General features: G+C 36.6%; 1 pseudogene; it reads right to left on the bottom strand.

The window, feature by feature from the left end:
- Window positions 1–16,692, bottom strand: part of LOC127662317 (formin-2-like) — a 62,070-nt pseudogene that overhangs the window by 25,106 nt on the left and 20,272 nt on the right.

A 16,692-nucleotide genomic window follows, 5' to 3' on the forward strand; every position in this document is an offset into this window, starting at 1 on the left:
AGTCTTCATAAGGACGGCCAGACCAATGTGTGTGTGTGTTTGTGTGGGTGGATGGGGGTGGGGGGGGGGGGGGTTGTGTGTGTGTGTTCTGTGGTTTTGGTTGAAGGAGTTAGAGACAGCGTGGAGTCTCGCACACTAAAGAGAAACAACCTCAACATCTAAACTCAACAACACCGCCTCAAGCTACAGTGGGAAGGGGTGGGGGAAAACTAAAAGAAAGACAGATTGCAGCAGAAGTGTATAAGAACAATAGGTTAATAAAATAGGTTAATAAAGTTGGTAATACAGATGTGTGTATATATATATATATATATATATATATATATATATATATATATATATATATATATATATATATATATATATATGAGATGATGGCTCCAGACATATCAGAGACCCAATAAAAGCGGTTTAATTTTACATGGAGCGGGTTGCCCTCTCATGGGCGCTACCATGTTGACAGCACATGACACTGTGTCATGAAACTGACTGAGATAAAACCCAATAATAAAGACAATAATAATTACATGCTTACTTTATTTATTGCTTTCAGCCAAGGCTCAAACATAAAAGTACATGTAGACAAACCAAGAAAACCAAACAATAAAACAACAAACATGGTATACTTAATACAATCAACAACAGAGCCCGAGTCAACAGTATAGTCAAGAGTGATGATGTGGTATTGATCAACCAGAGAGTGATCCACTCCACAGTCCAAACAGAATGAGTGCAAGTGGAAAGATGAAATGTCCAAATAAGAGGTCCCTGCTGGAGTGATGAATCAAACCACTACTATTTGCAGCTCTTGTGGCACGGATCACAGATAAACGGTGCGACATTGGAAGCCAAGCGCTAGCACAAGGTGGTGTTCAGCCGGCAGTGTGTCGCGGCTGCCTGTCCAGCAAGAATTTTTTTTTCCAAAAAATTGTTTGGATTAAATCCAAGAATGTCCACAATAGGGATGTGTGTAGTTTGAGATGGAGAAAAGACAAACAAATGTAACAAAACAAACATTCAGTGTAAACATTTGGCAGTACTTAGTGAACAAACTTCTAGCATCCAGGATGACAGGTGTCAGTATAGAGTCCAAAATCAGAAGTACTACTGGGAACAACAGGACGAGTAAAAACCAGCTAAAATCTTATTGAGTGCACCTTTAAAGGGTTAGTTCACCCCAAAATAAATCATTTACTCACTCTCATGTGTTCCAAGCCCATATTTTAATGGTATTATAAACCTGCATAGTTTTGTGTTATATATATATATATATATATATTTATATCGGGAAGACACACAGGCTTGAGTGAAGTTAAAGATGCCATTTATTTGATAAATGTAAAACAGGAAGTAATGTCTCTCTCTTTGGTGTAGGCCCTGTCCCGCGGTCCGAGGGAGTTGTACCCAGAACCGTCATGTCCTGCCGGAGATAGGAGGCAGGGGCGAGGAGCCTACCCCCGTGTGGGACAGGGCTCAACTGGTGGTGGTGGGGTGGTGGAGGTTTCCTGTGTTAGCACACTGAAACAGCAATGTGATAGATTGTGAGCAGACTTATAAAGCAATGGCTTACATGTGATCAGATAGGAATTACCCAGCTAATGATGTGATGATGTACAGCTGCTAGTCTTCCCGCTAGAACTACGCTGCGCTTCCATATATATATATATATGATTGTCAATGACTTAAATATAATTAAATATTATATTTTATTTAATTAAGTATAATAAATATATAATGTTTGTCAATGACTTATTAACGAAGGTTATCATACAGTATCACCATATTTCTATGGCGGATCCCTAACTACATACATTTATGAAGTATTAAAGTATTAAAAGAAGTGGGCAATATTGAAAATAATGGCCACAGACATATTATACATGGGGTTGACATAGCGTTCAGAAGAGTGTGAAGAAAGATTTGGCATTGTTGAGGTCTGAAGATGATGTCTGGCTACGCCACCCTGTCTTTATCTCATCAAAATGACGTTTATCACACCCTGTGCACACTTGCACATGGAAAGCGTGTAAATGATCTCTCATACTGACAGCAAGATTTATGAGTTGCTCCAATGCACATGCCATCTTGGTTTGCATACTCATCAGCGTGCACACACACACACTTATAGTGAAATCAGCATTTGTCATAACCAGTTATAACTGAGAGATCTGCTGATCTTCCAAGAAACTGAACAGCAGGTTTGATTTACTGTATACCCCCCAAACAGTGAAGTCAAACTGACGTAGTCTAGATTTGCCAATAAGTTACATAACATCATGGTAGTTTGTCCTTTTTGAACTGGCAATTTTTCATTCTTTGAGGGGAAAAAACCTCATCCTCTCCATTTGTCTTCCTCTTGGTCTGTCTATAGTTCTGTGTCTGCATGTCTCTCTTTATACAGACATTTTGTGCCTCTCTCTCTTTTGCTCAGACAGTGACAGGCACCCTGGCTCCATGGTAAACCTTAATCATTCCAGTGGTGTTTGTGGCCTTCATGTTTGTTTTGGTATTTAACACACATTTCCGCTGCTCTCTTTTTGAGTGGACTGCAGCAAGGCAGAGCAGCAAGATTTCAATATATATCTGTGTTCCTGTGCAGTTCTGAGATGTTTAACAGTTTAGAAGGTTTCATCACAGTTTTAGTGAACTGTCACGTCCTGTCATGAGGTGAACTTACATTTTCATACAGTGCCTGCAGGGTCTCCAGATCCACCTCTGTGCAGTCCATGTTCAAGATGGCTGAGATATTTCCAGGAATTTGTACCACTTGGAAACTGCTCAAAGGGACAGTTCACCCTAAAAATAAAAATTATGTCATTATTTAATCACACGTTTGCTGTTACAACCCCATATGACATTCTTCCTTCTGTGAAACACAAAAAGAGATGTTAGGCAGAATGTTAGCCTCAGTCACCATACACTTTCATTGTATGAAATAAATAAACGGAAGTCAATGGTAACTGAGACAAACATTGTGTTCTCAGAAAAAAGACATAAGGGTAAGTAAATGATGAAAGCATTTTTATTTTTGGTGTTAAACTTTTAATTTTAGATGACATTTTTGAGTGACTTATCTCTGAAGCCCTCTGGTGGTCTTGCTCAAAGGTCCGATGGGGACTCTTGATGAACCAACAACTTTTCAGTTACCATAACAGACAGGTGTTCACTATTCCACACTAACCTAACAGCAATAACAGAAAAAAAAATTATTTGTATATAATACAGCATGCTTTTGTTGGCTAATGTTTGACTACAATCAATAGTCAAAAGCTAGACTCTGCCGTTGTAACCCTGAGCTTAGTAAATGATGCATTCAAACTATTAAAACATATTTGCTCAGCAGAAAACCCTAATTATCAAGAGTTATTTTAGCTAAATAAAAGCATTTGAGTATCTACCAGAGCTATTATTTAGCTGGCTAGACCGGACACTGTTTTCTGTGCTAAATAGAGCTGTTGTGGGTTCACTCATTTGGAGAATTGAGAAATTGATCATTGGTGGGTTCCAGAATCCACTTAAGAAGAATAACAAAAACATCCATACAGTATCTGGCAAACACACAGACATATAAAAGAGAGACAGACAGTCAATCATTAGCTTACTCTTGTTATGGGTGAAAAGATAACAAAGACGAGAACTACAGCCTTAAAGGAATAGTTCAACCAAACATGAAAATTATATCATAATTTTCTCACCCTAATGCCTCCCCAGATGTGTATGACATGCTTTAATCTGCAGAACACAAACAAAGGATTTTAGAAAAATATCTCAGCTCTGTAGGTCCATACAATGGACAATGCAAGGTGGGCAGACCTTTTCAGCTCAAAAAGGCAGATAAAGGCAGCATACACGTAATCCATATGACTCCAGTGGTTAATCCATGTCTTAAGAAGCAATATGAAAGGTGTGGGTGAGAAACAGTTAACTATTTAAGTATTTTTTCACTATCAGTCTCTACTTTGATTTTCAAATTCTTCTTTTGCTTTCGGCAATTCACTTTCTTCGTGTACATCGCCACCTACTGGGCAGGAATATTGATCTGAATATTGATTGATTAAATATTGATCTATTTCTCACCCAAAAATATCATATTGCTTCTTAAAACATGGATTTAACCACTGGAGTCGTATGGATACATTTTATGCAGCCTTGTATGTGCTTTTTTAGCTTCAAAGTTCTGTCCACAATTCACTTGAATTGAATGGACCAACAAAGCTGAAATATTAGTCTAGAAAGCTTTGTTTGTGTTCAGCAGATCAAAGAAAATAATAGATACATATGGTGTCATTAGGGTGAGTAAATTATAAGAACATTTAAATGTTTGGGTGAACTATCCCTTTAAAGGAAAAGTTAACCCAAAAATGAGAATTTTGTCCTTATTTATTCAGCCCATATATCACTCTAAACCAGTATGACTCTCTTACTTCCACAGAAACCAAAGCAAGTAATTTTTAACTGCTGGTCCATGCAATTACAATGCATGTGGACTGGAGAATGCAAGGTGTATGGACCACTTTTTAAGATAATTTTATGCAGCATATGTGTTCACTTTCAAGCTCGAAGCTCCAGTCCCCATTTATTGTCATTGCACAGGGACAAAAAGGAATGACCAGCACAGCCTTCAACCTTCCTGCTTTTGTGTTTCATGGAAGAAAAAAGAATAAGGGTTTGGAATAACATGAGGGTGAATAAATGATGAGAACATTTTAATTTGGGGGTGAACTTTTCATAATAAATTCACATTAAGACTGGATTGTTAAGTATAAATGAACTAGAAATGTATTAAAGTACATGTGGTAAAGTAAAGTGGTGTTATGTGTATATAGGCTTAAGTTGCTTTAAGTTGTTTTTTGTATTAATTAACTGTTAAGTTGTTGCTATTAAGGTACTGTTAAATAGTCACCTTGCTCTTTAATTTATGAATTGCTAAAAGGATTGTAAATGCTGATAATTAAATAAAATCAAAAGATTGTATAATTTTAAGATGAGAAAGGAAGGTATAATAAGCATTGGCTTCAGCCTTTCCCTTTTCAACAAATTGTTATGATAATGTTTTGTTGTATGGACAATTTCAGATGGATGAGTGCCTAAATAAATAAATAAATAAATAAATAAATAAAGGGCTAGAGAGAAAGAGAGAGATAGAGAGAGAGCGAGAGAGAGAGAGAGAGAGAGAGAGAGAGAGATGCGCACTCTGTGTCCTGGTTATTTTACCTGGCAACAACATACGACCAGATCTACACCCCGATCACACGCAGCTTAATACCCACATCCCCACAACAAAGTCTCTAAACAAAGAATGGCTCTATTGTTGTCTAGGGATGTGGTCTGTGCTTCCCAAAAACACTGATTTAAGTGGAGCGGTCTTACTATAGACTGAGAGAGAGATGGTTCTAAAAGCTTCTCAAGAATGTAAGGGGTCATGAGATCAGAAATCAAGTTTTCGATTTTTTGACATATAAGAGGTCATTGTACTATAAAAACATACTTTAAGTTTCAGAACTCAAAACATCCTTCTCACTGAAAAAATATAATTTTTTTAAACCAAGCTGCCAAAACACCTTATCACATCCGTACCCCACCCAGTAGCAGTGAGCAGTGAGCTGGCAAGATGAGAGGGCAGGTCAGTCTAGAGCAGAGAGCCAATCATAACAGTGGGTGTTCACTGTTAAGTTTTAAAGGAGGAGCAAAACCAAATGGTCAGACTGAGGGTGGAAAATGAACATGTTTTTCAAATATATGAACTTTAATAATAGTATAAGTGAACCTCAAGGAACACACACATATATATATATATATATATATATATATATATATATATATATATATATATATATATATATATATATATATACTATCAGTATGACAATATTATATTAGGTTAGTTACAGTCTCTCTGGGACAATTCTAAAGGACTTCTGTTGGGATATAAAGAGAAAGTAAAAAAGCAAAAAATATGAATTTGAATTGTTTTCAAAAGAAGTATCTGTGTAAAAATTGTCATATTTTTTAAATAATAAACTCAATTATATTTCTTACACACCAATGACTAGAATCACCAGACATTCTCTCACAGTTACAGTCACTTTGAAATAGTTCAGGTTCAGCTTAGTAATCATATATCTGACACATTTATCCAAACAACCTTATTGTATAGTAATCCCCTTTGAGCAACCTAGAGTTAAGTGTCTTACTCAAGGGGCCAACTGTAACTTGTGGATCGAGTTAAACCTTTAAACCTACCTTTAAGGCCAAACCACAACTAGCTCAACTATTACAGAAACTGTTCCTATTACATATTTCATAGGTGAAAAATTAAAGGAGTTTCTCAAAGAACTTAGCATGTTTACAGTTTTTTGTTCATGTTGGGCTTCCATCAATACTGACTTTTCAAGAAAATATGCTACAATGCTGCAATGTTCCCAGTTCATTAGATGTACACACATCCTAGTCTCTCTAAACAGAACTAATTCGTACACTGCAATATGTTTTGCTAAAATAGAACAGTGAAGACAATAGCAAGACTTCAAGGAAGGATTTTAAATTAGGACATTGTACAAATATGTTTTCGCATTGCTTTCACAGTAATACACATGATCCAGAATGTTTCCACAAAACAATGTCCTTTGACAGCTTAGAAGACCCAAACAGAGGGTGCTCCAGAACAAGTGAGTGTGAGTCAGAGAGGAAAAATAACAAACAAATTGTCCTTAGGAGGTCCGCATCACAAGCTGATGAATCCAGTCTTACAGTACATACGCATAAACACTGAGATGGCTGCGAAACACAGACACTGTTATGGGTTGAATCAAAGGCTTGTCACCAAGTGTGCACTAGTCCTTCATGCAGGAGTGTTTTCAGCTTTAGAAAGGCTCAAACATGAGATCTTATGAAAACCAGCTGAGGCAAAACAAGAGAGCACACAAAGGGAGCGATTCAGTGTAAATCCAACCAAGGAGTTGCACTAGAGCTGGTGGGGTGAGCATGCAGGTTTAGATTCAGTAATAAGTCCTTTTGCAAATAAAATAAAAAAGTGTGCAACAAAAATTTATATTTAAAGTTGTTTGATCTAATGACTGATTAATGCTGGGGAAAACTGCATAAACCAGTCTAAGATAGTTATCTGGTCTTAGCTGGTTTAAGCTTGTCCAGTGGGTCTACCAGCCTGGCCAAGCTGGTGCTCATTTGGTTAAGCTGGTCAGCCAACTGGTTTAAGCTAGTCTCCCAACCTGGACAAGAAAACCCTACTAACAAAAGAAGACTACTAACTACTAACATTAGAAGTAATCTACAATCACATTATTTTGTTAAATTTGGAATGAAACAGCACCAGCTGAAAAGTCCCTAAAACTCACTCTGAAATCAAATGACTATGCTGGTACTTCCACCAAATCACCTTAGGCTAGTTTAGGATCAGCTTGAACTAGCTAAGACCAGCAAACAAGCAGGCTATGTATAGTGGAAGAGAACCCTGCTGAAGAAAAAAAGAAAACACCTCAAACCAGCTTATTTGCAGGTCTTAGATTGTTTATGCTTGTCGGCCTGTCTGATCAAGGTGATGCTCAGCTATTTAAGCCGGTCTCCCAGCCTGAATAACTGAAAACTGCCCCAACACCATATAAAACCAGCAAACAGACTAGGTTGGTTTAAGCTGTTTTCTTCAGCATGGTGTGTACAGATAAAGATAAACCCTGCTGAAAAAGAAAAAGACATTAAAACCAGCCAAAATGGTTTTCTGGTCTAATCTGGATTAAGATGGTCTCGTAGCCTAGCCTGGCTGGTGCTCTGCTGGTTTAACCAGGAGGTCTGCTGGTCTCCCAGCCTGACCATCTGGAAAGAGCCCCAAACACTCTAAAACCTGCTCAACAGACCAGAATATCTAGGCTAAGACACCACCTAAGACCAGCAAACAAGCATAGGCTGTTTTTTGTTGTTTAGTCAGCATCCTCTCCTGACTGCAAAACAATTCCTCATAACTTTGCATGAACCTTTAAAGTCCACAATTAAACCAACTTACGACATTCCTTCCTATTTCCTCAAAGGCCTCGATCCCGGTCAGTGTGGTCAAGCGTGATGTTGAGGAATGTATTGATTCTAAGTAAATTGCCCTGTCAAAGACTCTGTTTGTTTCTATTTGGTGGTTTACTCTGGCCAAACATGTTAGCCTCCCCAATGGGTGGAATTGCAGTGAGACCCAATGAAATTCAACCATTGCAGAATTGTGGGTACAGAGCTACATAATAGATGGGGACTGTGCCCATAAAGTCTGAAAGAGCCAGTAAAATTGTCTTCAAATACCACCAGTTTCAAGATGGACTGAGGAAGTGTGTGCATTGTGTGTGTGTGTGTGTGTGTGTGTGTGTGTGTGTGTGTGTGTGTGTTCATAATATTAGGTTCCATTTACATAATATGATGTGGTTTTTAAAACTGCATCCAGCCTTGCTGATTCATTAAAATGGAGAAAGAAAAATACAGTTTAAAAAAGGCTTGTTGTTACAAAGGATTGTCTTTTACTGGAGGGAAAAATGCATGAAAAAATGTTACTGAAAGAAAACACAATTCATCTTGTCTACCGCCTGTTCGCCACCTTGTTTGTGTTGCACTAACAGTGCAAAAGTGTCTAAAGACATCATGCAATTACAATGCTTTTGGATGTATAACCATGGGAACACCACTGATTTCTTGGAATACCATGGTTTATGAACATTGTCTGTATGGTGAATATATTATTTGTATCATATGAAGTCATCACTGTACCATCACACTGCCACAATGTTTTTTAAAGACTGGAAACTTTCCTCTGTATTCCTCTACTTTCCTCTAATCTCTTATGCTCAAAATCTTTAGAATTAATTAGTCTTTATATATTTTTACAGTTTATATTATATTCTGTATATTGTGCCACTTCTCAAATTAAGCATGTAATATAATTGCTGGAGACATGCAATAATTTTCAGATTTCTCTTTGCCTATCAAAGGTATGTTATCATTTTATTTACTGAAAGCAAAGTTTATCCAATGTCAAAGCACACAGGTCATTGGAGATATCTGGAGGAGACAGCGACAAAAGATGTGTGTAAACAATTCTAAGATATATCTGTGAAACAATCAACCCAATCAAAAACATTTTCCTGCTTTTCTCAATAAAATGTCAAAGTGTTTGGCCTTCTTCCTATGCATTCTATTCCAGTGACAAACACGGAGTGGTGACCCCGACGTCAACTCACGAAATCCACAATCAGAGTTTTGGATAGTTCAGACTGCTGAGAGACAAGACTAACATTCCCAAACATGAGATGAGAAAAAATGGCATAATTTCCTTTATAGTTGATTCAAAGGAATGAAGGAATTGACAGGGTGATGACAGCAAGAGGAGGGATAGAGAGAGAAAAATGAGAGAGAAAAAGTCCTTAGCGACAGATGAGGAAAATATCTTCAGCAGAGGAAGAGAAACTGAGTGCGTAAGGAAAAGAATAGTAAATTGTAAACTATACTAAATGAACTGAAGAACATGAGAATAATGATGCAATCTAATCATTTCAGTGGGGTTAATATTGAAAATGCAGCTATTTTGCAATCTTTTCTAATTCTGTTTTTTTCCTCATTACAAATGATACTATATCAGTTACTATATAACTACAAGACATCAATTTGAGTGACATTTGTATGGAACCGTTGACATGAATTTCAAAAGTACTTGGTCAGTCCCCCTTTAGCTTTAATGACAGTATGCACTTGAGCTTGCATGGACTCTCAAGTTTGTATAAATTCTGATGCTCCACGTATAGATTTAAGAAAGTGCCAAAGAGCATCTTGTGTGCTTCAATGAAAGCAAGGGGTCACAAATTTGCTAACAATTGATTAGTGGCATAGCTATAGTGCAGAATCTTAAATATTAATTTTCTTAATTTTTCATCATTAAAATGATTTTTTTTCTTTGTCGTTATGTGTCAAAATCCTAAAACGTTTCAGTTTTGGAAAACATTGATTACATTTAAAAAATTATTAAAACATTTTTTTTTATCTCATTTTCAATGCAGTGTGGTCTAGACCTCAACATCAACCTACTTTTGAACCCCAAGACCAGGCCCTCTCTATCCCAGCTTTCAAACACAATCAGTAACTGTATAAACAAAGCCAAATAATGAGTCTTTAATTCACTGTGACATCACATTTGACCCCTGAGAGAGGTCAGACACTGACAGAAGCCTGATAAATCTTGTGCTCTCAAGAGATGCTTGAGAGCTTGGAAAAGTCTCAGAAAACTGTGAAGAAGCTTTTTAACCGGGGCATGGATGCCGAAAGTCAAGTTCACCCTCTAAAGCATCTAGACAAATCCCAAAGCTGACAATTATTTTTTCGACTATCATTATTAGATATTATTGCTGTAATCTTTTGTGTTATTAACTTAAATTAGATTTTACTGTTGCAAGATTTTTAGAAAGGCTGCACAGGTGACATCAACAGAAGAGGACAATTTAGGTCATCTTAGTGGTGGAGAAAGTTATTATATTTTAAGGAAAGTTACATTATTTAACCTTTAGACAAGATTTAGAATTACACACATTGACCATGTGTGTTAAGAAAGTAAAGAGTCAAATTTCAATGTATTAAAAATGTGAATGTAATCAACATTTATTTGAGGTCCTGCTCACCATTCTGGGTGTCCTTCATATCTAAATGAAGACTGGACATGAGTATTCCCACTGCCTGAGAACGCTTGTTACTCAGTAGGTTGACGGCCTGAAAAAAAGAGATGGATATTTTATTACACTGTGGTAAAACAATAACCACTTTATTCTAGACAAAAAGCATAAAATCCTGAGTTATTTTAAAGCGAAAGATTGTCCTAACTGTTATTGCCGGCGACAAAAATATATAAACACACTATTTCATCTTGGCTGACCTCATAAATGAAATAGCACACAGAGGTACTTTGGCCTAATAAGGAAGCCAAAAACAAAGCCAATGAATGACAATTTATGACTGTTTCCTCATATGGTATTATGGAGAAATCTCTCTCTCTTTCACTCATTCTTTTATGCATAGCATTCACATATAACAAAATGACTTTCCCCAGTTTCTGAGTTCTGCCAAACACCACAATCATAATGCAAATGATGGTCCTGTCTGGTCAAATTAAACCGAGGTAGATTTTGACACTTTTAGATGGCTCCTTCAAATTGGGCAATATGGGTTTTCAAAATGGGTTCTCTCTCTCCCTCTCTCTCTCTCTCTCTCTCTCTCTCTCTTTGTGTGTGTGCACATGCATGGGTGTACCTTACATACAGGCTATATTTTCATTAATACTCACAAGTTTCCACATCTGTACAGCGTTACATGACTTTTCAGGGTTATATCATGCAAACTGTCTAACAGCTAAAACAGAGTTTGCTGTCAACAAACTAATTAAAGCACCGTTATTAAGATATATAAGAAAAAGACAAATAGTCTAGATAAATAGTCGACAACACTAATCAACAAGTCGGTTGTTGCACGCCTAGTTCACTAGTTCAGTGTTTCACAATCTTGAATCCAAGGCCCCTCTTTGTCCAAAAGAATTTATAAAGGCCTCCCCATTTAGGCCAATATATTATATTTCCTCTGATACTTCTTCTGTAATAACGTGAAAGCTGTTGGTTTTAAAATTGTATTAACAGAAACTAGTAGAATAAATAATACAATTAATTTTGTGATTCCAGAAATGTTATGACTTTTATGAAAACTGTTATTGTAGGGAGTTGTTGAATTAAAATAAGACATATGATGTCCATTTAGGCCTACATGTTGTTCATCTTGATTTTAAGCCTTTGTTTTATAAATTATACTTAGATTATTATATTATTTTTTATAAACATTTCTGAAATAATTTTAAGTAATCTTGAGGCCCCCTTGGAAGTGAGCCTTGGGCCGTATTTGACTGGATTAGTCGACCATCGTTACCCTTTCCCTACCCAAAACCAGCATAAATCAGATAATGCTAGTTTAGTTTTCAGCAGGGACCTCTCCCTGGTAGAAGGTCTGAAATGGATAGTTCAACAAAAAATGACAATTCTCTCATAATTTATGCACCCTCATGCTTTTCTTTCTTCTCCGAACACAAATGAAAATTTGTAGAAGAATATCTCAGCTCTGTAGGTACATGCAATACAAGCAAATGGTGGCCAGACCTTTGAAGCTCAAAAAGGCATATAAAGGCAGCATTAAAGTAATCCATAGGACTCCAGTGGGTTAATCAATGTCATCTTAAGCAATCCAATCGATTTTGGGTGAGAACAGACCAAAATGTAACTCCTTTCTCACTATAAATCTTGACAGTAGTCCCCTTGGCGATCATGATTTCAGTCTCTATTACACTTGTATAGTGCCTTCTAGCACTCTGTGCATGCGTCAAGCAATAGGAAGAGTAATCGAGATTGAAATCATTATTGTACAATGGCAAGATATACAGTGAAAAAGGAGTGACATTTTGGTCTGTTCTCACCCAAAACCGACTGATCACTTCAGAAGACATTGATAAAACTACTGGAGTCGAGTGGATTACTTTAATGTTGTCTTTATCTGCTTTTTGGAGCTTCAAATGTCTGGCCACCATTAACTTGCACTGAAATGACCTACAGAGCTGAGATATTCTTCTAAAATCTTTGTTTGTGTTCTACAGAACAAAGAAAGTCATACACAACTGGGATGACATGAGGGTGAGTAAATGATAAGAGCATTTTCATATTTGGGTGAACTATCCTTTTAAGGTAGAACAAATAAACTAGCAGCATCGAGTACAAACCAGTTAGCCCATTCACGGCTAACATATCATTCTGCTCTTCCTGTGTTGCTCAATTTTCCGGCCTGTTCCTCTGAGCCTCAAATGTCCCGCTGTTGCTCCCCTCATCTAAACCAACAAATCTTTTGGTAATTTTCATCAACATGATTCAGAACAAATTCCAACCTAACCTTACCCTAACCCTAACCTTCTCTGCAATTCAGTCTCTTCTGAACATCAATTATTCTCTACATTAACCATTAATATATTAATATTTGCCCAAAGTATGAACACATCCTCCTGTGAGTACCATCGGAACATATCTCCTTTCATTACCACCCACTTTCGACATGCTAATTTTGATTGTTGGAAAGCATTTGAAGCCATGAAAAGCTTCCAGTGCAGGCAACACTTGAAAGTATGTGATGCCGAGCCCAGTGTTATCAACACAGGGTGCGGGCACTCATTATCTCCACAGGGCTCACGACCACTAAATACAGCGAGACTAGAGTGCTGCGCAACAGTAATGATGTGGAAAACACACTCGGGCCTGTGATGTTGCATGGGAATCGAGGCTCTTATCAACAAATAGGAATTGATTCCATACTTCAGCACCATCTTGGTGAGAACAGTGGATTTGGCTTTAGTGTGAAGGAGGATAGCCGCTGCCCTTCACTCATGCAGTAACTACATGCACAAGAACACTGAAACTGAGAAGAATGGCTTCAAAGTTGTTGTTTTTTTTATTTTCCAGCCAAATGTGGATTCTAAAATAGGCTCACGCTGTTTTCTCTAGTCGTCTGTTACAGGACAGATTATATACCTTATTTCCTTTATTATGTAATTTTGACTAAATGTATACTTACCATGTAGTGACTTTGCGGGGCATAGTAAATGCAGTGGTCATATAGTTACAACCATCTAAAGGACTAGATTAACTACTGCATAAGCAGCAATGGGTTTAGGAAATGAATAAGAGTATATTAATAGGAAAATTACATGGTTATATGGGTTCAAATGGTAAAATGGGCTGCACTTATACAGCACCTTTTTAAGCCTTAATGGTACTCAAAGCACTTTACACTGTGACTCACTCACCCATTCACACACACACATACATACACCAATGGCAGCAGAGTTGCTATGTAAGGTGCTAGCCTGCCATTGGGAGCAATTTGGGGTTCAGTGTCTTGCCCAAGGACACTTCAGCATGTGGAGTCATGTGGGCCAGGATTCGAACCACCAACCCTGTGATTATTGGCCAACCCGCTCTACCGACTGAGCCACAGCCGTCCTTGAGTTTAATTTTATTTACATATCTGATTTAAGTAAAACATTAAATTCTGTCATCTAATAAGGCCATTGTTTTTGAAAAGAGCTGTAATTTGTATCAATATGCGTATACTGTAACAGTAGGACTAAATAAACTTTTCTTCAGTGAATACAGCTAAATAGGTTATCTAATGCATACACACACACACACACACACACACACACACACACACACACACATGTTGTGTTTCCATGTTTTATGGGGACTTTCCATAGACATAATGGTTTTTATACTGTAAAAACTTCATATTATATCCCCTAAACCTAACCCTACCCCTAAACCTAACCCTCACAGAAAACTTTCTGCATTTTTACATTTTCAAAAAACATAATTTAGTATGATTTATAAGCTCTTTTCCTCATGGGGACCGACAAAATGTCCCCACAAAGTCAAAAATTTCGGGTTTTACTATCCTTATGGGGACATTTGGTCCCCACAAAGTGATAAATACACGCTCACACACACACACTCCCTTTCTCTTACACACACACACACACACACACACACACACACACACACACACACACACATGTTGGTGCGGCTATCCTTATGAGGACTCTCCATAGACATAATTTTATACTGTACGAACTATAGTTTCTATCCTCTAACCCTACCCATAAACCTAACCCTCACATTAATCTTTCTGCATTTTAACATTTTCCAAAAAAACATAGTTTAGTATAATTTTGAAGCGAATTGAATTATGGGGATACTAAGAATGTCCTCATAAACCACATTTCTAGCATAATACCCTTGTAATTACCGGTTTGTAACCTAATAAAAAATGTCCTCATAATCCACCCAAACCCGCCCACACACACACACACATACATACATAAAGTGTGGCATGACCACACTAGGCTGACTGGAGTCGCTGGGTTGGCTGGTGGTTTTAGGGTTGAGGATTTTAACTCAATACAGAACCCCCCATTCCTCAGATCTTACAGACCACAGTGAGGGAGAGAAAGACAGCAGACAACAGAACATTTTCACAAGTCTTCCAAAATTGCAAAATTATCAATATTTACATGGAAAAACATCCACTGTTAATTGTATTTGTTGATAATTTGGTGAATTTCATGAAGATATACTTGGGCCAAATTCAGTTTTGGGGAAGTTGCTCAAAAAATACACTATAAATTACAACGTACACTACGAAAGTACTAATTACTTCTATAAAATGATGATCAGATCACTTTACAAATTACTTTACATCACTAATGACTTTCAAGTTACTTGCTAAAACAACATATTCCATGCAACATATTCTAAAAATTGTCGGACATACTGAAAGTCATACCACAAATTTCTCCCTTACAATGACTCTTTAAGGAGCACATGCCCTTAAGCTACCACAGAAACCCAAACAGATGCACATAATTCATGATTAAATGTATTCTACATAATATTATTATGTGGAATCCAAGTAATGTACTTCAAAGCGAGTAACTTGAACTCGAATTTAAATTCAAAGTCAGTAACTGTAATCTGATTACAAGAATTTAAAATGTCAAATGTTACACTACTGTATTAGATTACAATAACTAGTTACTTTGTAATCAGTTTTCACCCAACACTGGTCATTTTTTACTAAAATTCAAAAGATTATTTATTTTTTATATTTTATATAAAGAAAATGAAGTCTATTTTAGGGGGCGAGGGGTCTTTTTTTTTGTTGCATTGTGACATTTTCAGAACAATTAAGCACATTTCTTCCCCAAAAATCTAATTCTTATTAATATAATACAATATTGTAAAATAGTCTATCTTTTTGCCAAGTCTATTCTTTTTCCTAGATGGTAATATCATATTAATATAAAATAATTACATGTCACTTTAAGTACAATAGATACCATGTTATTGCTATAGTAGTTCTCTAAAAAGTTGGTATTACAATAGTAATTTAAGTGTATATACTTATTTTTTCCCTATTTTTCTTCTATTTACAAAGTTTCAAGTTTCTTTGTGCAAGTATACATTCCATAGAAATTATCTTTGTTGATTATAGCATAAAACATATTTGTATAATTCATAGTTCAAGATAATACTGTTACTCCAAGGTAATCAAATGGGTTTTAGAAATCTGTCAGACTCATACCAGACTAAAGAAACCACAAAATTCTCACCGGTGACTAATTTTCACACCAGTATCAGAGAGAGAGAGAGAGAGAGAGAGAGAGAGAGACTAACAGCTGCTTTAGATGTGGTAGAGCCCTGGGCTGTTTCTGATGATAAACAGTCTTATCAAAAGAGTCTCACAGTCACACATTTGTTGAGAGAACATTAAGTTGGAGCTCTTAATGCATTTACTCAATTTGTGTAATGCTCTGATTCACAAGCTGTGCGTGTGAATTCAGTGTTAACATTTTTGTGTGTGGTTACATGGGAATATGGTTAGATCTGTTAATATGGAGTTCTTTTTTTCTCCATATTAACATATAAATGGAAAGAGGTTTACAAATAAAAAGTTGGTTCACAAATAAATGTAAGGAGTTTCACCAAAAAATAAATGAATTCACAAATAAAAGAATGAGATTTGCAAATAAAAAAAAAAATTGTTACAAATATATTTTTGAACTCACAAACACAACTCTGTCCA

This window comes from Xyrauchen texanus, chromosome 22, assembly GCF_025860055.1.
Source record: "Xyrauchen texanus isolate HMW12.3.18 chromosome 22, RBS_HiC_50CHRs, whole genome shotgun sequence".
In the NCBI taxonomy this organism is placed as follows: Eukaryota; Metazoa; Chordata; class Actinopteri; order Cypriniformes; family Catostomidae; genus Xyrauchen; species Xyrauchen texanus.